Source organism: Dama dama, chromosome 27 (genome assembly GCF_033118175.1).
Source record: "Dama dama isolate Ldn47 chromosome 27, ASM3311817v1, whole genome shotgun sequence".
Classification (NCBI taxonomy): Eukaryota; Metazoa; Chordata; class Mammalia; order Artiodactyla; family Cervidae; genus Dama; species Dama dama.
The window spans coordinates 14,528,982-14,555,349 of record NC_083707.1 but is presented as its reverse complement, the minus strand read 5'-3'; the positions used below and the strand labels follow the sequence as shown (position 1 = coordinate 14,555,349).

General features: G+C 38.3%; 1 protein-coding gene across 1 annotated transcript in view; it reads right to left on the bottom strand.

The window, feature by feature from the left end:
* Positions 1–26,368, bottom strand: part of SYT4 (synaptotagmin 4) — a 142,879-nt gene that overhangs the window by 27,864 nt on the left and 88,647 nt on the right. The window lies entirely within an intron of this gene.

The following is a 26,368-nucleotide window of genomic DNA, read 5'->3' as shown; positions in this document are numbered from 1 at the left end:
AGATGTTTTTCTGGAACTCTCGTTTTTTGAATGATCTGGCAGATGTTGGCAATTTGATCTCTGGTTCCTCTGCCCTTTCTAAGACCAGCTTGAACATCTGGAAGTTCACGGTTCACGTATTGCTGAAGCATGGCTTGGAGAATTTTGAGCATTATTTTACTAGTGTGTGAGATGAGTGCAATTATGCAGTAGTTTGAGCATCTTTGGGATTGCCTTTCTTTGGGATAGGAATGAAAACTGACCTTTTCCAGTCCTATCGCCACTGCTGAGCTTTCCAAATATGCTGGCATATTTAGTGCAGCATTTTCACAGCATCATCTTTCAGGATTTGAAATAGCTCAGCTGGAATTCCATCACCTCCACTAGCTTTGTTCGTAGTGATGCTTTCTAAGGCCCACTTGACTTCACATTCCAGGATGTCTGGCTCTAGATGAGTGATCACACCATCATGATTATCTGGGTGGTGAAGACCTTTTTTGTACAGTTCTTCTGTGTATTCTTGCCACCTCTTCTTAATATCATCTGCTTCTGTTAGGACCATACCATTTCTGTCTTTTATCGAACCCATCTTTGCATGAAATGTGCCCTTGGTATCTCTGGTTTTCTTGAAGAGATCTCTGGTCTTTCCCATTCTATTGTTTTCCTCTATTTCTTTGCATTGATCGCTGAGGGAGGCTTTCTTATCTCTCCTTGCTATTCTTTAGAACTCTGTATTCAAAAGGGAATATCTTTCCTTTTCTCATTTGCTTTTCACGTCTCTTTTTTTCACAGCTATTTGTAAGGCCTCCTCAGACAGCCATTTTGCTTTTCTGCATTTGTTTTCCATGGGGATAGTCTTAATCCCTGTCTCCTGTACAATGTCATGAACTTCTGTCCATAGTTCATCAGGCACTCTATCAGATCTAGTCCCTTAAATCTATTTCTCACTTTAACTGTAAAATCATAAAGGATTTGATTTGGGTCATACCTGAATGGTCTAGTGGCTTTCCCTACTTTCTTTAATTTAAGTCTGAATTTGGCAATAATGAGTTCATGATCTGAGCCACAGTCAGCTCCTGGTCTTGTTTTTGCTGACTGTATAGAGCTTCTCCATCTTTGGCTGCAAAGAATATAATCAATCTGATTTCAGTGTTGACCATCTGATGATGTCCGTGTGTAGGGTCTTCTCTTGTGTTGTTGGAAGAGGGTGTTTGCAATGTCAGGAGGGGTGGCTGTGAGAAGATACCCCTCATCCCAGGTAAGGACCAGTGGCTCTGCTGTGCTGGAGCAGCTGTAAAGAGATATCCCACATCCAAGGGAAACCCAAGTAAGACGGTAGGTCCTGCAAGAAGGCATCTGAGGGTAGACACACTGCAACCATAATCACAGAAAACTAGCCAATCTGATCACAGGACCACAGCCTTGATTAACAGTGAAACTAAGCCATGCTGTATGGGGCCACCTAAGACAGACGGGTCATGGTGGAGAGGTCTGACAGAATGTGGTCCACTGGAGAAGGGAATGGCAAATCACTTCAGTATTCTTGCCTTGAGAACCCCATGAACAGTATGAGAAGGCAAAATGATAGGATACTGAAAGAGGAACGCCCAAGGTCAGTAGGTGCCCAATATGCTACTGGAGATCAGTGGAGAAATAACTCCAGAAAGAAAGAAGGGATGGAGCCAAAGCAAAAACAATATCCAGCTGTGGATTTGACTGGTGATAGAAGTAAGGTTCGATGCTGTAAAGAGCAATATTGCATAAGAACCTGGAATGTTAGGTCCATGAATCAAGGCAAATTGGAAGTGGTCAAGCAGGAGATGGCAAGAGTGAACGTCGACATTCTAGGAATCAGCAAACTAAAATGAACTGGAATGGGTGAATTTAACTCAGGTGACCATTATATCTACTACTGTGGGCAGGAATCCCTTAAAAGAAATGGAGTAGCCATTATGGTCAACAAAAGAATCTGAAATGCAGTACTTGGATGCAATCTCAAAACCGACAGAATTATCTTTGTTTGTTTCCAAGGCAAATCATTCAATATCATGGTAATCCAAGCCTATGCCCTAACCACTAATGCTGAAGAAGCTGCAGTTGAACGGTTCTATGAAGACCTACAAGACCTTTTAGAACTAACACCCAAAATAATGTCCTTTCCGTTATAGGGGACTGGAATGCAAAAGTAGGAAGTCAAGAAACACCTGGAGTGACAGGCAAATTTGGCCTTGTAGTATGGAATGAAGCAGGGCAAAGGCTGATAGAGTTTTGCCAAGAGAACACATTGGTCATAGCAAACTGGGCAGAGCTACATGTAAAATAATGAAACTAGAACACTTCCTATAACCATACACAAAAATAAGCTCAAATGGGTTAAAGACTTAAATGTCTGTGTAGAAACTATAAAGCTCTTTGAAGAAAACATAGGCAGTTATGTCTTCGATATAAATCACAGCAAGATCCTCTTTGATCCACCTCCTAGAGTAATGTAAATAAACAAATGGGATCTATTTAAATTTAAAAGATTTTGCAAAGCAAAGGAAATAATAAACAAGATAAAAGACAACCCTCAGAATGGGAGAAAATTGGAAATATAACAGCTGACAAAGGGATTAAACTCCAGAGTTTATAATCAGTTCATACAGCTCATTACCATAAAAACATTTTAAACAGCCCAATAACAAAATGGACAGACTATACAAACAGACATTTTTTCAAAGAAGACATACAGATGACCAATAAACACATGAAAAGGTGCTTAATATCACTAATTATTAGAGAAATGAAAATCAAAACAACAATGAGATATCACCTCACACCAGTCAGAATGGTCATCATCAAAAAATCTACAAACAATAAATGCCAAAGAGGATGTGGGGGAAAAAAATAGCTCTTCTACACTGTGGGGGGAATGGAAATTGATGCAGTCATTATGGAGAACAATATAGAGACTCCTTAATAAACTATAAATAGATCTACCATATGACCTAGCAACTCCACCACTGGACATATAACCTGTAAACCCACAATTCAAAAATCACATGTACCCCAATGTTCATTGCAACACTATTTGCAATACTTAGGACATGGAAGCAACCTAGATGTCCACTGAGAGATGAATGGGTATGGATGATGTGGTACATATATATGCAATGAAATATTACTCAGCCATAAAAGGAACAAATTTGAGTCTGTTGTACTGAGATGGATGAAACTAGAGCCTGTTATACAGAGTGAAGTAAGTCAGAAGGAGAAACACAAATATCATATATTAATGCATATATATGGAACTTAGAAAAGCAATATTTATGAAATATTTGCAGGGAAGGAATGGAGATGCAGCAATAAAAAGTGGACTTGTGGACACAGTGGGGAAGGGAGAAAGTGAAAGCGTTAGTTGCTCAGTTGTGTCTGACTCTTTGCGTCCCCATGGACTGTAGCGCTTCAGGCCCCTCTGTATTTGGAATTTTCCAGGCAAGAATACTGGAGTGGGTTGCCGTTTTCTTCTCCAGGGGATCTTCCCAACCCAGGGATCAAACCCTGGTCTCCTTCATTGCTGGCATTCTTTACTGTGTGAGCCACTTGGCCAGTCCCAGGGGAGGAAGAGAAAATAATAAATGGAGAAAGTAGCATAAACACATATACACTGCCATGTATAAAATGAATAGCTGGTGAGAAGTTCCTGTTTAACACAATGAGCCCACACTGGCACTCTGTGATGACCTAGATGGGTAGGATGGGAGGAGGGGAGAGAGGATCAAGAAGGGAGGTATATAATTATGGCTGGCTCGTGTTATTGTATGGCAGAAACCAACACAACGTCGTATTTTTTTTTTTTTTTTAATAAAAAAGAAAACCCCTGCTTTTCTTTACAACATGGGTTACATTTTATCAAATTGTCTTAGTTTTTTTTTAACTGGATTAAACTAGTTTTGGATGTGTGATGAGGGCATTTGTCCAACTAAATAGAGTATCAGTTCAGTTCCATTCAGTCACTCAGTCGTGTCTGACTCTCTGTGACCCCATGGACTGCAGCACGCCAGGCTTCCCTGTCCATCACCAACTCCCAAAGCTTGCTCAAACTCATGTCAATTGAGTCAGTGATGTGATCCAACCACATCATCCTCTGTCATCTCCTTCTCCTCCTGCCTTCAATCTTTCCCAGCATCAAGGTCTTTTCAAATGAGTCAGTTCCTCACATCAGGTGGATAAAGTATTGGAGTTTCAGCTTCAGCATCAGTCCTTCCAATGAACACCCAGGACTGATCTCCTTTAGGATGGACTGGTTGGATCTCCTTGCAGTCCAAGGGACTCTCAAGAGTCTTCTCCAACACCACAGTTCAAAAGAAACAATTCTTCGGGGCTCAGCTTTCTTTATAGTCCAACTCTCATATCCATACATGTCTACTGAAAGGTGAATCAAATGCTCTGACAATGGGACAGTGGGGGAAAAAAAAAAAAAAAAAAACAGTGCTCTATGGTTTCCCAGGAATTCATCCAAAGAACACTGCAATTGTTCTTATGGAAAAGAAAACTGTGTGTCAAAAATCAACAATCACTATGCTTATAATACATGCCACCTCCAGATGAGACCTCAATGAATTAAATATGCACTCTTTTAATAAATAGTAATAGATTAATAATTCAGCTCTGTTTCTATCAAAGCTATGGAGTTTTTGTTTTTTTTTTTTTCATTCATTTTTATTAGTTGGAGGCTAATTACTTTACAATATTGTAGTGGGTTTTGTCATACATGACATGAATCAGCCATGGAGTTACATGTATTCCCCATCCCAACCCCCCTCCCACTTCCCTCTTACCCGATCCCTCTGGGTCTTCCCAGTGCACCAGGCCCAAGCACTTGTCTCATGCATCCAACCTGGGCTGGTAATCTGTTTCACTATAGATAATATACATGTTTTGATGCTGTTCTCTCGAAACATCCCACCCTCGCCTTCTCCCACAGAGTCCAAAATTCTGTTCTGTACATCTATGTCTCTTTTTCTGTTTTGCATATAGGGTTATCATTACCATCTTTCTAAATTCCATATATAAGTGTTAGCATGCTGTAATGTTCTTTATCTTTCTGGCTTACTTCACTCTGTATAATGGGCTCCAGTTTCATCCATCTCATTAGAACTGATTCAAATGAATTCTTTTTAATGGCTGAGTAATATTCCATTGTGTATATGTACCACAGCTTCCTTATCCATTCATCTGCTGATGGGCATCTAGGTTGCTTCCATGTCCTGGCTATTATAAACAGTGCTGTGATGAACATTGGGGTGCATGTGTCTCTTTCAGATCTGGTTTCCTCAGTGTGTATGCCCAGAAGTGGGATTGCTGGTTCATATGGCAGTTCTATTTCCAGTTTTTTAAGAAATCTCCACACTGTTTTCCATAGCGGCTGTACTAGTTTGCATTCCCACCAACAGTGTAAGAGGGTTCCCTTTTCTCCACACCCTCTCCAGCATTTATTGCTTGTAGACTTTTGGATAGCAGCCATCCTGACTGGTGTGTAATGGTACCTCATTGTGGTTTTGATTTGCATTTCTCTGATAATGAGTGATGTTGAGCATCTTTTCATGTGTTTGTTAGCCATCTGTATGTCTTCTTTGGAGAAATGTCTGTTTAGTCCTTTGGCCCATTTTTTGATTGGGTCATTTATTTTTCTGGAATTGAGCTGCAGGAGTTGCTTGTATATTTTTGAGATTAATCCTTTGTCTGTTTCTTCATTTGCTATTACTTTCTCCCAATCTGAGGGCTTTCTTTTCACCTTGCTTATAGTTTCCTTTGTAGTGCAAAAGCTTTTAAGTTTCATTAGGTCCCATTTGTTTAGTTTTGCTTTTATTTCCAATATTCTAGGAGGTGGGTCATAGAGGATCCTGCTGTGATTTATGTCGGAGAGTGTTTTGCCTATGTTCTCCTCTAGGAGTTTTATAGTTTCTGGTCTTACATTTAGATCTTTAATCCATTTTGAGTTTATTTTTGTGTATGGTGTTAGAAAATGTTCTAGTTTCATTCTTTTACAAGTGATTGACCAGTTTTCCCAGCACCACTTGTTAAAGAGGTTGTCTTTTTTCCATTGTATATCCTTGCCTCCTTTGTCAAAGATAAGGTGTCCATAGGTTCGTGGATTTATCTCTGGGCTTTCTATTCTGTTCCATTGATCTATATTTCTGCCTTTGTGCCAGTACCATACTGCCTTGATGTTTTATTTCATTAATTGACTTCATTACTAATTAAAAGTTATTATTACTCTTTATTTTGTTACTGATTTTTATTTATTCTCAATTATGCATTTTATATTTGCAATAATTCTAATAACATAATCCATAGAATATAACTGATATATAGCAATTTCTTTAATTACATTTTATTTCATTATTCTATTTATCAAAAAGTTTTACTGAGTAATTGGTTCCACATAGCTATCTGCTTATTAAGAGTTCTATTTTCTTTCAGCGTCATCTCAGTCTTACATTTCTGATAAAGACTTCTCTGAGTAATCCAACTTTTTTTTTTTCATTTTAGATTTTGAGAATATTTCTATGATGGGCCCTCAAAATTATATATATAATTTATTTCAAAGGTTAAATCTGTTCATTTTTCTTTACAATTTTAATTCTATTAATACATTGAAGATAGTTCTGATTTCTGCTTCTCACTCTGGCAGAAACTCATGTCCAATTGATGCCCTCAATGAGAATAATTAGAAGAGCTGGATAAAATATTCTGAAAAACAATTTGAAAGTGCTTGAAAGCTAGCATGCCTCCAAGATCTGAAAGGCTAAGCTCTTTGACAAAAGGAAGTACAGATAGATAAGCCTGACATTTGGTGCTGTATTTTTCCTTGCAGCATTTTCAAATCAAAAGCAATGCCTAGTGTCTGAACAGGATTTTGGTCAGTCTGACAGAATAAAACAGATAGCTGATTGAATTCAGAGTCTGCCAGTTGGAGGAGCTAACTTAAACACCTAACATTTCATTGTGGAACTCTAAGGACCTGCATCCTTACATTAAGTGCAAAGAAGTATTCATCAAAAGAGCATATTCAATCTTTAATCCAATCCCTGTTTTAAAATAAAGTTAATTGTCCCTAATTCATATATGTCTAATACACAAATATCTACCAAGCAACAGTAATGAGTGTTGCACTGGCATAGATAGACATATAGACCAATGAAAGTGAATTGAGAATCTGGGAGTAAATATTTATGGTCAATTCTTTTTTTTTTTTTTTGAGAAGGGTGCCAAAACAATTCAAAGGGGAAAAAGAACAGTATTTAGCAATTTTTTCAACAAATATTTCTAAAATAGCTTGATACCTATGTGCAAAATAGCAAAGTTGAAACTCTACCACACACCATACACAAAAATAAACTCAAATAAATTTTAGAAGTCACATAACTGATGAGACTTGCATATGAAGAACTCTAATACTCAGTAAAAAATATAGCTTGGTTTATAAAGGGCAATAGATTTGAAAATATGTTTGTGCAAAGAATATACACAAATGACTAACAAGCACATGAAAGAAATGATCACCATCATTAGTCATCACAGAAATTCAACTAAAAACCACAATGAGATACAATTCCACACTCACTAGGTTAGCTATAATAAAAAATAATGTGTTGGAAAGAACCTGGAAAAAGTAAAATCTTTATAAACGGCTGGTGAGAATGAAAGTTTTGAAGATGAGAAAGGTTTAGTTTCAGGAAAGCCAAAGTGCTGTAGAGACTCCATTCTTGAAGGATATACACAAAATTTCATATTCCAGGACCCAGAGCAGAAGCAACAATTTGAAAGGAGCTTAGGTTTCAGATCCACTTGACAATTTTAGAAAGCCTCCAAGGAAGATGATAGGCAGCTAAAACTCACCCTGGGGCCATACAAAACAGTAAAGAAAATTTGGGGGTGCTCATTTTGGCATGAAGATGCAAGCCCTTCCAAGTGCTATTTGGAGTTCTTCCTCTAGCTTATTACTACTAGGACGCATTCCCTTCTACCAGCTTGCCAGCGCCAGTACTGGAATGGCATCAGGCCAAGCAATTAGCCAGGCAGGGACACAGCCTCACCCAGCAGCTGGCTGGCTGTCTTCAGACCCAATGAGCCCATAGCTGCCTAGGACAAAGTCCTGTCTATCAGAGAGCTCAGGATTCATCTATGGCAACCAGTAGGATAGCACTAGCCTCTAGGCCCTGGCCCTGTCGACCAGCAGCCAGATACCAGGACCCAGACAATTGCAGCTGCACAGCCTACCAACCACAAGCAGGGTGGCATCAGTTCCAAGATGCCTTGGATCCTTGCCTACCCTACTTACCAGCAAGCTAAAACTGGTTCTGGGACACCATGGGGCCCTTACCAGGCACCCTGGGATGTAGTCACACCCACTAGTGGGCCAACACCAACTTCAAGAAACCCTGGACCCCATGGACAGCAATGTAAGGAATGGGGCCCACTCATGAGGAAGGCAAACTAGATCCTAGACCCCTTTTACCATACATGCTGGAACCTGGCTGCTCATGAGGGGGCCAGCAATTGACCTGGGCTTTTGCATCCAAATGCCTTGTGACCCAAACCCACTCACCAGCAGCTGGTAGCCTCCATGGAAATTAAAGCCTTGACATCAACCAGAATGGGGACCAACATTCTTACCCATCCACACATAATAGTCGAAAGGACTCATGCAGTGCACATAGTGGCATCCCTAAAGCTCATAGCTCTGGCGACCAGAGGGGAGCGTTCTGCTGGGATACATAGGACATTTCTTTCAAAAGACCTCTTCTCCAAGGTCAGGAAATGTGAAAAAACTTACCAAGTACATAGAAAAAAGCAAATTAGAGGAAATGAGGCAATAGAGAAATATGTTGCAAATGAAGAAAAAAGAAAAAAGTTCCAGAAGATTTTATCTTTCAAAATGATAAGAGATGGCATTCCCATCTCTTTAAGATTTTCCACAGTTTGTTGTGATCCACACAGTCAAGGATTTGGTGTAGTCAGTAAAGCAGTAGATAATTATCCGGAACTCTATTGCTTTTTCGATGATCCAGCAGATGTTAGCAGTTTGATCTCTGGTTCTTCTGTCTTTTCTAAATCCAGCTTGAACATCTGGAATTTCATGATTCATGTACTGTTGAAGCCTAGCTTGAAGAATTATGAACATTGCTTTGCTAGCCTGTGAGATGAGTGCAATTATGCGATAGTTTGAACATTCTTTGGCATTGCCTTTCTTTGGGATTGGAATGAAAACTGATCTTTTCCAGTCCTGTGGCCACTGCTGAGTTTTCCAAATTTGCTGGCATATTGAGTGCAGCACTTTCACAAAATCATCTTTTAAGATTTGAAATAGCTCAACTGGAATTCCATCACCTCCACTAGCTCTGTTCATAGTGATGCTTCCAAAGGCCTACTTCATATTCCAGGATGTCTGTCTCTAGGTGAGTGATCACACCATCGTCGTTATCTGGGCTATGAAGGTATTTTTGAATAGTTCTGTGTATTCTTGCCACTTCTTCTTAATTTCTTCTGCTTCTGTTAAGTCCATACCATCTCTGTCCTTATTATGCCCATCTTTGCATGAAATGTTCACCTGGTATCTCTAATATCTTGAAGAAATTTCTAGTTTTCCCAGTCAATTATTTTCCTCTGTTTCTTTGCATTAGTCACTGAGAGAGGCTTTCTTATCTCTCTTATCCCCCATCAGTGTGGATGGGGACTTCAGCTACAAAATTTAAAGACGCTTGGAAGAAAAGCTATGAAAAACCTAGACAGCATATTAAAAAGCAGAGATATTACTTTGACTATAAAAGCCCATATAGTGAGTTCAGTTCAGGTCAGTGACTCAGTTGTGTACAACTCTCTGTGAACCCATGGACTGTAGCATGCCAGGCTTCACTGTCCATCACTAACTCCCACAGCTTGCTCAAACTCATGTCCATTGAGTCAGTGATGGACAACCATCAACCATCCAACCATCCAGCCATCTCATCCTCTGTCATCCCCTTCTCCTCCTGCCTTCAATCCTTCCCACCATCAGGGTTTTTTTGCAGTGAGTCAGTTCTTCCCATCAGGTGGCCAAAGTATTGGAGCTTCAGCTTCAACATCAGTCCTTCCAATGAATATTCAGGGTTGACTTTCTTTAGGATTGACTGATTTGATTTCCTTGCAGTCCAAAGACTTTCAAGAGTCTTCTCCAACACCACAGTTCAAAATCATCAGTTCTTTGGTGCGCAGCTTTCTTTATACTCCAACTCTTACATCCATACATGACTGGAAAAACCATAGCATTGACTAGATGGACTTTGTTGACAATGTAATGTCTCTGCTTTTTAATATGCTGTCTAGGTTGGTCATAGCTTTTCTTCCAAGGAGTAAGCATCTTTTAATTTCACAGCTGCAGTCAACATCTGCAATGACTTTGGAGCCCAAAAAAATAAAGTCTGTCTGTCTTCATCATTTCCCCATCTATTTGTCATAAAATGATGGGACAGATTCCATGATCTTCATTTTTTGAATGTTGAATTTTAAGCCAACCTTTCACTCTCTTTCACTTTCATCAAGAGGCTCTTTAGTTCTTCACTTTCTGACATCAGGGCGGTGTCATCTGAATATCTGAGCTTATTGATAATTCTCCTGGCAATGTTGATTCCAGTTTGCACTTCACCCATCCCAGCATTTTGCATGATGTACTATGCATATAACTAAATAACCAGGGTAACAATATACAGCCTTGAGATACTCTGTCCCCAACTTGGAACCAATCTGTTGTTTCATGTCCAGTTCTAACTGTTGCTTCTTGGTCTACATATGGATTTCTTAGGAGGCAGGTCAGGTGGTCCTGTATTCCCATCTCTAGAAGAATTTCCCACAGCTTATTGTGATCCACACAGTCAAAGGCTTTAATGTAGTCAATAAAGCAGAAGATATTTTTCTGGGACTTTCTTGCTTTTTCTAAGATCCAATGGATGTTGGCACTTTGCTCTGTGGCTCCTCTGCCTTTTGTAATTCCAGCTTGAATATCTGGAAGTTATCAGTTCACAAACTGTTGAAGCCTGGCTTGGATAATTTTGAGCATAAGTTTACAAGCAAGTGATATGAGTGCAATTGTGCTGTAGTTTGAACAATCTTTTGCATTGTCTTTCTTTGGAATTGGAATAAAAGCTGTCCTTTTCCAATCCTGTGGCCACTGCTGAGTTTTCCAAATTTGCTGGCATATTGAGTGCTGCACTTTACCAGTATCATCTTTTAGGATTTGAAATAGTTCAACTGGAATTCTATCACCTCCACTAGCTTTGTTCATAATGATGCTTCCTAAGGCTCTTTACTTCACACTCCATGATATCTGGCTCTAGGTGAATGATCACACCATCATGGTTATCTGGGTCATTGAGATCTTTTTTGTATAGTTCTTCTGTGTATTCTTCCCACCTCTTAATTTCTTCTGCTTCTATTAGGTCCATACCATTTCTATCCTTTATTGTGCCCATCTTTGCATGAAATGGTCCCTTAGTTTCTCTAATTTTCTTGAAGAGATCTCTAGTTTTTCTGATTCTATTGTTTTCCTCTACTTCTTTGCATTGGTCACTGAGGAAGGCTTTTGTATCTCTCCTTGCTATTCAGTGGAACTCTGCATTCAGATAGGTATATCTTTCCTTTTCTCCTTTGCATTTAGCTTCTCTTCTTTTCTCAACTCTTTGCAAGGCCTCCAGACAACCATTTTGCCATATAGTCGAATCCATAGTTTTTCCAATAGTCATAAATGGACCTGAGAGCTAGAAAATAAAAAAGGCTGAGTGCCAAAGAAATGATGCCTGCAGATTGTGGTGCTTGATAAGACTCTTGTGAGTCCCTTGGACAGCAAGGAGATCAAACCAGTCAATCTTAAAGAAATCAATCTTGAATATTCATTGGAAGTACTGATGCTAAAGTTGAAACTATAGTACTTTAGCCACCTGATGTGAAGAGCTGATTCATTTAAAAAGACCCTGATTCTGGGAAAGATTGAAGGCAGGAGGATAAGAGGACGCCAGAGAATGAGATGGTTGGATGGCGTCACTGACTCAGTGGACATGAGTTTGAGCAAACTCCAGCAGTTGGTGATGGAGAGAGAAGGTTTTGTGCTGCAGTCTATGAGGTCGCCAAGAGTCAGTCACAACTGAGCGACTGAACTAAACTGAACTGAATCTTTGTGAAGTCTTCAGATTTTCCATTAGAATCCTTTAATTTTTTACCCAGTTCAGAAACTTGTTTTTATCCCAAAGTCTTTTCTACAAATCTCCTTGAAGAGAAAGTGTTTTTCCCCAACTTGGTTAGTGCTGTGACAACACTTTAATATAGCAAATAAAATTATGACTGATATTTTACCAGTATACATAAGAATTTTAGGAACACCATATAATTTCTAGGATATCTGTATTAGTAACATTTACCATACAATATAACTTTTTTGACAATTTGAAATTTATCAATCATTTGACAATATCTTCCTGGAGGAGGAAATGGCAACCCACTCCAGTATCGTTGCCTGAAGAATCCCGTGGACAGAGGATCCTGGTGGGCTACAGTCCACAAGATTGAAAAGAGTCAGATACGACTGAAGCAATTTAGCACGCTTGTTTCAGGGGCCCTCTGAAGCATCCCAAAGTTAACGTCCTTAAAATGATTTAAGGGAAGTTTTGCCAACAAATATCAAAAAAGTTTAGAACACTCAGTAAGGTAGGATTATAGGTCACTTTGAAACACTAACTAATTACTTAGCCAAAGTAACGATAAAGGATTCCAAAACAGGTCATTTAAGATGTAAAGAAACTTAAATCTGTTATCGAAGGCAGTTCAACATCTGAAGAAGACATGCCCTCTTAAGAGAGAGCAAAGTCAAATTCAAATGTTTGTACCAGCTAAAATTTAAATTTATTTAAAAGTAAAAAATTAAATTTCAAACTTGGTCCTGACTAAGCACAAAACTCTTTTATCGGGTTCTACTTTCCAAAAAGCTTCTTATCACTTTGTGTGCCCATTACTTTGTTTTCCCATCCTGAAATAGCCACCTATAAGTCAGACTTACTCCCTCTCCCCTTCATAAAATATAATCCCATTCCGCATACCTTCCTTACTGAAAACACACATCCTACTTTCCTTAAGCAACCAAGAACTGACCTTTATATTAGTATTCTATAGATTGATGAGCATAAATACCAGTGATAATTTCTTTTTAAAAAATTAAAAAAAAAAAAAAAAAAACATTTGAACATCTCAGGATGGCACCAAACATGTTTCATTAGTAACCCAAAATCTCTTTAGTTTCTCTGTAAGAGAGGTTAGTTTTCAGTAATCAGTGTCTCAGAATCTTATTTTATTTTAAAGTGATCTAGCTATTCAATAAATTTTATCACTTAGTTTAGCACAACCCTAGAAATTCAGGTTACCAAAATCTGGACAGAGTATTTTAGACATTCCTAAAGTATGATTATTCCTAATAGAGCTTATCTAAAATCTCTTATCTCATTTCCATTCTTCTTTCCTTAGAGGTTTCTTTATTCATGTTACTTTCCTTGCTGACACACATGTAATAGATATAATGATATGTAACTTATATTTAACCTAGGCACAATGAAAATATTATGCTTAATGTTAAGGATTCAGACATTTCTACATTCAGTTCAGTTCAGTCACTCAGTCGTGTCCAGCTTTTTGAGATTCTATGGACTGCAACACGTCAGGCCTCCCTGTCCATCACCAACTCCCAGAGTTTACTCAAACTCATGTCCATTGAGTCGGTGATACCATCCAACCATCTCATCCTCTGTTGTCCCCATTTCCTCCTACCTTCAATCCTTCCCAGCATCGGGGTCTTTTCAAATGAGTCAGTTCTTCTCATTAGGTGGCCAGAGTATTGGAGTTTCAGCTTCAGCATCAGTTCTTCCAAAGAATATTTCCTTTAGGATGGACTAGCTGGATCTCCTTGAAGTTCAAAGGACTCTCAAGAGTCTTCTCCAACACCATAGTTCAAAAGCATCAATTTTTCAGCACTCAGCTTTCTTTATAGCCCAGCTCTCACATCCATACATGACTACTAGAAAAACCATAGTTTTGACTAGATGGACCTTTGTTGGAAAAGTAATGTCTCTGCTGGTTTCTCACAACTTTCCTACCAAGGAGTAGGAGCATCTTTTAATTTCATGGCTGCAGTCACCAACTACAGTGATTATGGAGCCCGAAAAAGTAAAGTCAGACACTGTTTACACTGTTTCCCCATTTATTTGCCAGGAAGTGATGGGATCAGATGCCATGATCTTAGTTTTCTGAATGTTGAGCTTTAAGCCATCTTTTTCACTCTCCTCTTTCACTTTCAGCAAGAGGCTCTTTCATTCTTCGCTTTCTGCCATAAGGGTGGTGTCATCTGCATCTCTGAGGTTATTGATATTTCTCCTGGAAATCTTTATTCCAGCTTGTGCTTCATCCAGCCCAGGATTTCTCATGACTCATATAAGTTAAATAAGCAGGGTGACAATATACAGCCTTGACATACTCTTTTCCCTATTTGGAACCAATCTGTTTTTCCATGTCCAGTTCTAACTGTTGCTTCCTGACCTGCCTACAGGTTTCTCAAGTGGCAGGTCAGGTGGTCTGGTATTCCCATCTCTTTCAGAATTTTCCACAGTTTGTTGTGACCCACACAGTCAAAGGCTTTGACATAGTCAATAAATCAGAAACAGATATTTTTCTGAAACTCTCTTGCTTTTTTGATGATCCAACAGATGTTGGCAATTTGATCTCTGGTTCCTCTGCTTTTTATGAAACCAGGTTGAACATCTGGAAGTTCACGGTTCATATACTGTTGAAGCCTGACTTGGAGAATTTTGAATATTACTTTACTTTATTTTAAATCTTAAAAGATGATGCTGTATTCAATATGTCTATATTAAATCAGCCAATAAAGGTTAATATCATATGTTTATTTCCCAAGGTGAACTTGAAATTCACTTAGGTTAATTTCATTTATTTAGAATTAGTTGATTCATTTGTGCTTATTTTTCTTTAGGCCAGTTAGATTAGAGCTCATCTGAAAAATAATCTCGGGCTTCCCACATAGCTCAGTTGGTAAAGAATCCACCTGCAATGCAGGAGATCCTGGTTCGATTTCTGGGTTTGGAAGATCTCCTGGAGTAGGGAAAGGCTACCTTATCCAGTGTTCTGTCCTAGTTAATTCCATGGAGTGAGTCCATGGACTGGCCGTACGGTCAGTATGGACTGATTATACAGTCCATGGGGTCGCAAAGAGTTGGACACGACTGAGCTACTTTTACTTCACTAAAAACTAATCTCAGGAATCACCAATATTACCCCCAAACAAAGACACATACTGAGACATACATATATCCAAATAGACACAACAAGAGATCTCATACCTTTGTTTTCCAGATTTAGTTATGAATCATATGTAACAGTATAAAACTCACTAATTGTAAATAACAAAGTTGTAATAAGCAAATTTTAAACAGCCTTCTTCCTTTTCTTTGTTTCTATTTTATTTATTTTTTATTTCTGTTTATTTATTTATATTTGTTTATTTTATTTCTATTTCAGGAATTAGAGACAATCTAGATAAGATAAGTGATCCAGAGAGCTCTGGTCTCAAGGCAAGGGAGGAATTATTTCCTCACGGCAAGAATTCTTAAAGAGATAATTTTTTCTTCAAGTTTTTTTTATGGAGTATAAAGAGTATTGTGATCACACTACCAAAAATCATCTTTATTTTTTCTGTGGTGATAGTTTTATAGCCAAAATTTTGACCAAGATAATGCTCAAATTGGCCCTGATTAAAAGGCAGGTTGATCTGAGTAGAGATTGTCACTCTGGGCAAGTGGGGTCTTAGCTTGATCAGCCCCAGGCTGTTGACTACAGGAGAAAATTCTTGGAGAAAAGGGAACTTCGGTCCATTTTCCCATCCTTTGTCAATAAAGATCTAATATTTTTTAGGCCTTTTTTCTTTGTCATTGCATCATAGTTATAGGTTGACCAGTAATTTAAAAAAAAAAAAAAAAAAAATTGTTTTTCAAGAGGTTCCCAGGTAGGGTGTGGAAATTTATGAGAAGGGCTTCCCATTTTAGCTCCTACAGTTTATACCAGATGTCTACAAGCTTAAACCAAACCAACCAAACCGGAACCTCACTACCCAGAAGTCGCATTCCAAATAAAACAAACGGCTAAGAGATGCCCAGAATTCAAAAGCTAAGTTGCAAGAGTGCCCAAAAAAGGCAACAAATTGTTGCCCAGAAATCAAAAGCCAAATGACATAAAAGCCAAACATGACTTCCCAGTCCCTCTAGACTTGGGACCTGGCAGAGTCAGTGCTAGCAGCCTGTATTGTATGCTTTCAAGCAATTTCTTATTGGTTTCCTGCAAAGAAGTTATTCTATTGTTTTCTCTTTTAGAACCTTCTGGATACCCCAGTAAGTATTCCAGTCAGTCTATTTGATCTTATGGGTGGCTTTTTCTAACTGTGTTCACAAAAATATCAATTTTGGATTATCAAAAGAACCCCAATTTGGTCATTTTCCTTGAGATCTCCTTTAGTATAAATCCCCCAATTAACTAGGTGCTTGTATGTATGAGCTCCATATATATTGCACATGAATTTGGTTGGAGTGGTTTTATGACACTCCTTGTTTCTGTATTTGAGATTCTATCTCTTGTTTTAAATTGAATTTGTCAGGGATAAAAACCACTAGTGAAACTGTGTAGTGGGCCTGTGTGCTGCATGTAAACTTAACTCCTCCATGAGTCACCCCAGAGTTCCTTCAGCTCCTCTTATGAGTCTTGGATTCTGTTTCCAGCAATCTAAGACCACCAGGGATTCTCAGCTTGCTAAACAGCCAATTCTTATTGCAACCCCTGGATGAGCAATTGTTTTAATCAATGAATGGGCTTCCCTTTGGGACTACTGCATAGTATGAGGACTAGGCCTCCATCACTCCCATAAATTTTTCAGTCACCTGAGAAAAATGTAACAGGCTGGGAGGAGTCTTACCCCTTTTCTTTGGAGCAAAATTATCATGTATTCTCTTCACTCTTATCCTAACATATTCTACAAAGGCAGTCAACTTGAGCAAAAGTGTCAGATGAGCTTCTTACCTAACCACTCAGCCAAGACCACTCGGTCCCCTACAATGGATCAACTTCAGTCTCTTTCAGCCAAGCCCTGGGTATTCCTTGACTTTCGAGGCCCCCTACCCTAGTATCTTTCCACTGGGTGGGTAATCCCCTGGTTTCTTTCAACCAGTCCGTCTACCCAGTATCTTTTGACTGGGTGGGAATTTCTCAGTATCTTTCAACCAAGCCCCACTCAGTGTCTAGACCTGAATGAATATGCCCCAGTTATTTCACCCACCTGTTCCCCCATCCCCTAGTATCTTTCCAACTGGGAGGATGAAGGTAACCTGCTCCACCACCAAATAAAATTCAGAATCCAAAACAATATGAGAGATTCAAGAATCAGGAGAGACTTACCCAAAGTTGTCTGCATTCTCCAAGGAGGTGGATGGGCACAAGCAGGTGAAGGAGCAAAGTTCATTCTGGGTCCCTTCATGGTCGCCTTAACTGTTAACTAAAAAATACACAACTTGACAGTTGGGAGTTAATTATTATTTGGGACAAAATGAGGACTGCTGCTGGGGAGACTGCACCTCAGATAGTTCTGAGAGATTGCTCCAAAGAGGCATTGAGGGAAGGTCAATGTATAATATTTTGGTGAAGGAGGAGTTCAATGCATTTAAGTACTCATTTTACAAAAGGTTTTCTGCTAGTCATGAGGAGCTGATGTCATCATGAAGGGATTGAGTGCTTTTCTAGATATGAAGTGGTGCAGGGATTGGGATCATGAAATCAGTTCTGAAAACAATTAACATGTTTAAAGACATGTTTCACCAGATTCCCTGGAGCACAGAGTGCCTCACTCCACCCTGAATTCCGTCAGGGGCTGTTGAAAGTCAGCAGCCGCAGCAGGGTTCAATATCTGCAGAGGCAGATGGCAAATGCCTTTGTTGTTCAGTCACTGCTAATGTCCTTGGCAAGGGCCAATTTGTAGTTGTCACAGCATCTTGGTTGGGAAGTGCTGTTTGGCAATGACTGTTGTGATGAATTCTCTCCACTTTGCCTTCTGAGCACCTGTTGCTCTGCTCCTCTCTGCGGTTCTGAATCTCCAGCTAAGCGTGCAGAATTTTCCTCCTTCTTGGTTTCTTTCCTGAGGCACAGGTCCCAGTCTCAAATACTTTTCTCTTTACTTTCTTATGCCTTTTGTGCTATCTCATTCTGTGGAGATTAACTTGCCTTTTTGGAAGTACGAGGTCTTCTAACAACTTTTAGAATGTGTTCTGTAGGAGTAGCCTCATGTAGATGTATTTGAAGGGAGGAAGGTGATCTCTCCATCTTGTTATTCTGTCATCTTGAAAGTCGCTCAGAATTGTTTTCTTAATTTACCTTTATATTGGTTCTTTGTTAATGCATATGAATGCAATGGATTTCTGCATATTAACTTTGGATCCTGCAAAGTTATTGAGTTTGCTTATTAGTTGTAACAGTCTTATAGGAATTCCCATGTACATATGTTGTGTCTGTTCTCTTGCTGTTCTTAAGATTCTCTATTTTAAATTTTGCCATTTTATTATTATTTACCTTGGTGTTTAACCCTTTGAGTTCATCTTCTTTATTATTCTATGTGCCTACTAGACCTGGATATCTGTTTTCTTTCCCAGGTTAGGGATGTTTTCAGATATTATTCTTTTTTCTATGAATCTTTTTTTTAAACTTTAAAATTTTCTTTTATACAGGAGTATAGTTGATTATAGAGATCAAACTGCCAACATCTGCTGGATCACCAAGAAAGAAAGAGAGTTCCAGGAAAAAAAAAAAAATCTATTTCTGCTTTGTTGACTGTGTAGATCACAATAAACTGTAGAAAATTCTGAAAGACATGGGAATATCAGACCACCTGACCTGTCTCTTGAGAAATCTGTATGCACATCAGGAAGCAACAGTTAGATCTGAACATGGACAAACAGACTGGTTCCAAATAGGAAAAGGAGTACGTCAAGGCTGTATATTGTCACCATGTTTATTTAACTTGTATGCGGAGTACATCATGCAAAATGCTGGGCTGGATGAAGCACAAGCTGGAATCGAGATTGCTGGGAGAAATATCAATAGCTTCAGATATGCAGATGACACCACCCTGATGGCAGAAAGCAAAGAACTACAGAGCCTCTTGATGAAAGTGAAAGAGGGGAGTGGAAAAGTTGTCTTAAAGCTCAACATTCAGAAAACTAAGATCATGGCATCCAGTCCCATCACTTCCTGGCAAATAGATGGGGAAACAGTGGAAACAGTGACAGACTTTATTTTGGGGGGCTCCAAAATCACTGCAGATGGTGACTGCAGCCATGAAATTAAAAGATGCTTACTCTTTGGAAGAAAAGTTATGACCAACCTAGACAGCATATTAAAAAGCAGAGACATTACTTTGCCAACAAAGGTCCGTTTAGTCAAGGCTATGGTTTTTCCAGCGGTCATGTATGGATGGATGTGAGAGTTGGACTGTGAAGAAACTGAGTACCAAAGAATTGATGCTTTTGAACTGTGGTGTTGGAGAAGACTCTTGAGAGTCCCTTGGACTGCAAGGAGATCCAACCAGTCCATCCTGAAGGAGATAAGTCCTGGGTGTTCACTGGAAGGACTGATGCTGAAGCTGAAAGTCCAAAACTTTGGCCACCTGATGCAAAGAACTGACTCATTTGAAAAGACCCTGCTGCTGGGAAGGATTGAAGGCAGGAAGAGAAGGGGACGGTAGAGGATGAGTTGCTTGGATGGCATCACCAACTCAATGGATATGAATTTGAGTAAACTCTGGGAGTTGATGATGAACAGGGAGAAGACCTGGCATGCTGTGGTCTATGGGGTTGTGAACTGAACTGATAGTTGATTTACAATGTTTTTAATGTTAGTTTCAATTGTAGTTTCAAGTGTACAGAGAAGTGACTTAGCTATACATATATCTATTATTTTTCAGATTCTTTTCCCACATAGGTTTTTACAGAGCATTGAGTAGAATTCCCTGTGCTATGCAGTAGGCTCTTATTAACTATCCATTTTATACACAATAGTGTGTACATGTCAGGACCAATCTACCTATCTATCCCTTCCCCCCACCTATTCCCATTAGCACCATAAGTGTTTTCTAAGTGTATAATTCTGCTTCTGTTTTGTAAATAACTTCCTTTGTATCATTTTTATATGCCATATATACATGCTATCATATAATATTTGTCTTTACGTTCCTTTACTTAATATAATCTCTAGGTTCATATTGCTGCAAATGGCATTATTTTAATCTTTTTAGTGACTGACTAATATTAAATTACACATATATACATATATATATATGCACATATATGCTTCCCTGATAGCTCAGTTGGTAAAGAATCTGCCTGCAATGCAGGAGACCTAGGCAGTTTGATTCCTGGGTCGGGAATATCTGCTGTAGCAGGGATAGGCTACCCACTCCAGTATTCTTGGGCTTCCCTTGTGGCTCAGCTGGTAAAGAACTCTCCTACAATGCAGGAGACCTGGGCTCAATCCCTGGGTTGGGAAGATGCCCTGGAGAAGGAAAGACTACTCCACCTTGTCATATCTTCTTTATCTATTCTTATATCAATGGACATTTAAGATGTTTCTATGTCTTGGCTATTGTAAATAGCACTGAAATAAACATTGGAAATCATATATCTTTATGAGGTATGGTTTTCTCCAGATATATGTCCTGGAGTGAGGTTGTAGGATCATATGGTAAATATTTTTCTCTATTTTTACTTAATAAAGGAACCACCATACTCTTCTCTATAGTGTGTCCATTTACATTTCAACCAACAATGTATGAGATTTCCCTTTCCTGCTTACCCTTTCCATCAATTATCATTTGCAGATTTTTTTTTGATGATACCAATACTGATGATGTGAAGTGAAACCTCATTTTAGTTTTGGTTTCCATTTATCTAACAATTAGCAATATAGAGCATCTTTTATGTATATCTTGGTGATCTGGATGTCTCTTGGAGAACTGTTGACTTAAATCTCCTGTTCAGTTTTTTTTTGTTTTGTTTTGTTTTTTAATTGGGTTGTTTGTTTGGTTTAGTACTGAGCTTCATGAGCTATTTTTAATTTTGGAAATTAACCCCTAGATGGTTGCTTAAAGGTTAAGTTGTTTATTTGATATTTTTTTCTGATTTGCTGAGGTACATCTATATAAATTTCCCACTTGGAAATGTTTTTTGTTTGTTTGTTTTGCATTGTTGCATGACAGAAGCCAACACAACTTTATAAAACACTTATCCTCCAATTAAAAAAAGAAAAATAAATCTTGGTTTAAAAAGAACTGCTTTTTTTCTGCATCCCATGGGTTTTGGATTATCATGCTTTTGTTTCCACTTTTGTCTAGGTATATTTTTAGTTTCTTTTTTGTTTCTTTGGGGATCCATTGATTGTTTAGTAGGATATTGGTTAGTCTCTACATGAAATGCTCTATAATTAGCAATAAAATCCATCTGATATAATTGTCATTTAAGACCTGTGTATCCTTATTATTTTCTGCCTGGATGATCTGTCCATTAATGAAAGTGGAATGTTAAAGTTCTGAACTATTGTTGTATTACGGTTGATTTCTAATTTTATGGTTGTTATTATTTGCCTTACTTATTGAGGTGTTCTAATGTTAGTGTTAGCTGCTCAGTCATGTTCAACTCTTTGTGACCTCATAGACTGCAGGGTATTAGGTTCCTCTGTTATGGAATTCTCCAGGCAAGAATACTGGAGTTGATTGCTATTCCCTTCTCCAGGGGATCTTCCCAATTCAGGGATCAAACCTGGGTCTTCCACACAGCAGGCAGATTCTTAACCATCTGAGCCACCAAGTATTCTTGATAGCCACAAAGCTACCAAACACTATGTATATGTATACATACAAATACATATGTATATGCACTATTGTTGTTGTTCAGTCACTTAGTCATGTCCAGCTCTTTGTGACCCCACGGACTGCAGAAGGACAGGCCTCTCTGTCCTTCACCATCTCCAGAAGTTTGCCCAAGTTCATGTCCATGGCATCGGTGATGCCATCCAGCTATCTCATTCTCTGTCACCCTCTTCTCCTCCTGCCTTCAATCTTTCACAGCATCAGGGTCTTTTCCAATGAGTCAGGTTTTCACAGCAGGTGGCCAATGTGTTGGAGCTTGAGCTTCAGCTTCAGCATCAGTCCTTCCAATGGTTGATATTCAGGGTTGATTTCCTTTAAGATTGACTGATTTGATCTCCTTTCTGTCCAAGTGACTCTTGGATATATAATCTTCTTGGATTGATCCCTTGATCATTCATAGTGTTATTTTCTATCTCATGTAACAGTCTTTATTTTGAAGTTTATTCTGTCTGAAATGAGTATTGCTACTCCAAATTTCTTTTGGTTTTCATTTACATGTAATATGTTTCCATTCTGTCTCTTACAGTCAGTATGTATCCTTAGATCTGAAGTGGGTGTCTTGTAGACAGTATAAACATGGTCTTGTTTTCATGTCCATTCAGCCGGTATATGTCTTTTGGTTGGAACATTTAATCCATTTAAATTTAATGTACTTACTTACTGATGTGTATGTTCTTATGCCTTTTTAAATACATTTTTATTGTATTATAATTTATTTACATCATTTTAGCTTCTGCTATACAGCAAAATGAAACAGTTACACATATAGCAACTCTCTTCTAGATTCTATTCCCATATAAGTCATGACAGTGTATGGAATACTGAGCTATATACTAGGTTCTTGTTAGTTCTCTTTTTTTAAAGTTAGCTATTTTTTAAACTGGTTTGGGTTTGTTTTCATAGGTCCTTTTTCTTTTCTTCCTATTTTGATTTTCTTCTCTTTTGATTTGATGACTATCCTTAGGGTTGTATTTGGATCTTCTTTACTTTTTTGCATGTTTATTTATTGTAAATTTTTGATTTGCACTTACCAAGAGGTATTGGTATAGCAGTTTATATTCAAAGAAATTGTTTTAGCTCTTAGTCTCTTAATTAAATGAATAGCTTGCATTTGAACATTCCTCTTCTCATGATCGCTAGCTTTGATACTATATTAATTTTGGATGATTTCCTACTTTTACTTTATATTTGCCTTTATCAGTGAGCTTTTCCATTCATAATTTTCTTGCTTTTAATTGTACTCTTTTCTTTTCCACTTAGAGAATTTCCTTTCAGCTTCATTGTAAAGCCAATATGGCAGCACTAAATTTCTTTAGCTTCACTTTTCTTGGCTATTTCTTGTCTATAAAGATTTTTTTTTTATTTCTGCATTAAGTCCGATAAAAGATTGTCATTGAATATAGCATTCTTGGTTATAGATTTTTCCTTTTCATGACTTTAAATATACAGCAAAGCTCTTTACTCTCCTGTAGAGTTTTTGCTGAAAAATCATCTGATAACTTTATGAGAATCCATAAAGTTATGTTATTTGCTACTTTTCCTGTGTTACTTTTAGTATTATCTCTTTGTCTTTAATTTTTTTTTTTTTTCAAATTTGATTACTATATTTTTCAATGTGTTTCTACTTGGGTTCAGCCTGTATGGGATTCTCTGCATTTCCAAGATTTGGGTGACTGTTTCTTTTCCCATGTTAGGGAAATTCTCAGTTATTGTCTCTTCAAATAATTTTTAGGTCTCTTCTCTCTCTGTTCTCCTTCTGGGACCATATAATTAGAATGTTAGTGCACTTAATGTTGTTTCAGAGGTCTCATAAACTGTTCTCCTTTCTTTTTACTACTTGTTTTCTCTTCTGTGACAATGGTTTCCACCACTCTATCTTAAGCTCACTTATCTGTTTTTCTGCCCCATTTATTCTGTTGTTGATTCCTCCTACTGTATTTTTAATTTCATTTTTCATACTGTTCAACTCCATTCTTTAAATCTTGTAGCTATTTGTTAAATATTTCATTTCTTCTTAGTCTGGTGTCCTCATTATTCTGAAATATTGAATCATCTTTACTATCACTACTATTAATTCTTTTTCAGGTAGATTGCTTATCTAACCTTCAATTAGGTTCTTCAATGATTTTAGTCTCGTTCCTCTACTTAGATCACAGAATCACAGAAAACTAATAAACTGATCACATGGATCACAGCCCCGCCTAACTCAATGAAACTATGAGCCATGCAGTGAAGGGCCACCCAAGATGGACTGGTCATGATGGAGGGTTCTGGCAAAATGTGGTCCACTGGAGAAGGCAATGGCAAACCACTTCAGTATTCTAGCCTTGAGAACCTCATGGACAGTATGAAAAGGCAAAAAGATACGAAATTGAAGATGAACTATCCAGGTCGGTAGGTGCCCAGTATGCTACTGGAGAAGAGTGAATAAATAACTCCAGAAACAATAAAGATATGGAGCCAAAGTGAAAACAACACACAGTTGTGGATGTGTCTCGTGATGGAAGTAAAGTTCAATGATATAAAGAACAGTATTGCAAAGGAACCTGGAATGTTAGGTCCATGACTCAAGGCAGATTAGAAATGGTCAAACAGGAGATGGAAAAGTGAACATCAACATTTTAGGAAACAGTGAATTAAAATGGACAGGAAAGGGCAAATTTAATTAAGATGACCAATATATCTACTACTGTGGACAAGAATCTCTGAGAAGAAATGGAGTAGCACTCATAGTCTACAGTAGTCTGAAATGCAGCATTTGGGTGCAACCTCAAAAATGACAGAATAATCTCTGTTCATTTCCAAGGCAAACCACTTACTATCACAGTAATTCAAGTCTATGCCCCAACCACTAATGCTGAAGAAGCTGAAGTTGAACAGTTCTATGAAGACCTACAAGGCCTTCTAGAGCTAATACCCAAAAACGATGTTCTTTCCATCATAGGGGACTGGAATGCAAAAGTAGAAAGTAAAGAGATACATGGAATAACAAGCAAGTTTGGCCTTGGAGTATGAAATGAAGCAGGGCAAAGGCTAACGGTTTTGCCAAGAGAATACACTGGTCACAGCAATCACCCTCTTCCAACAAAACAAGAGACAACTGTGAACATGAACATCACCAGATGGTCAATACCAAATTCAGATTGATTATATTTTCTGCATCCAAAGATGGAGAAGATCTATACAATCAGCAAAAACAAGACCAGGAGCTGACTGTGGCTCAGGTCATGAACTCCTTATTGCCCAAATTCAGACATAAGTTGAAGACAGTAGAGAAAACCACTAGAACATTCAGGTATGACCTAAATCGAATCCCTTATGATTGATTATACAGCAGAAGTGACAAATAGATTCAAGGGATTAGATCTGATAGACAGAGTGCCTGAAGAATGATGGAAAGGGGTTCGTGATGTTGTACAGGAGGCAGGGGTCAAGACCATCCCCAAGAAAAAGAAATTCAAAAAGGCAAAATGGTTGTCTGAGGAGGCCTTAAAAATAGCTGAGAAAAGAAGACAAGATAAAGGCAAAGGAGAAAAGGAAAGATATACCTATCTGAATACAAAGTTTGAAAGAATAGCAAGGAGAGATAAAAAGGTCTTCCTAAGTGATCATTGCAAAGAAATAAAGGAAACAACAAAGTAAGAAAAACTACAGATCTCTTCAGGAAAATTAGAGATACCAAGGGAACACTTCATGAAAATATGGGCATAATAAGGACAGAAAGATATGGACCTAAAAGAAGCAGAAGATATTAAAAAGAGGTGGCAAGAATACCCAGAAGAACTATGTAAAAAAGATCTTACTGACCCAGATAACTATGATGGCGTGGTCACTCACTGAGAACCAGTCATTCTGGAGTCTGAAGTCAAATGGGCCTTAGGAAGCACCACTATGAACAAAGCTAGTGGAGGTGATGAAATTCCTGTTCAGCTATTTCACATCTAAAAGATGATGCTGTGAAGGTGCTGCACTCAATATGCCAGCAAATTTAGGTAACTCAGCAGTGGCCACAGGACTGAAAAGATCAGTTTTCATTCCAATTCCAAAGAATGACAATGCCAAAAATATATTCAAACTACCTCACAACTGCACTCATCTCACATGCTAGCAAAGTAATATTCAAAATTCTCCAAACCAGTCTTCAACAGTACTTGAATCATGAACATCTGGAGGTTCAAGCTGGATTTAGAAAAGGCAGAGGAACCAGAGATCAAATTGCCAACATTTGCTGGATAAAAAAAAAAGGCAAGAGTTCCAGAAAAACATCTGCTTCTGCTTTATTGACTATGCCAAAGCCTTTGACTGTGCAGATCACAACAAACTACAGAAGATTCTTGAAGAGATGGAAATACCAGACCACCT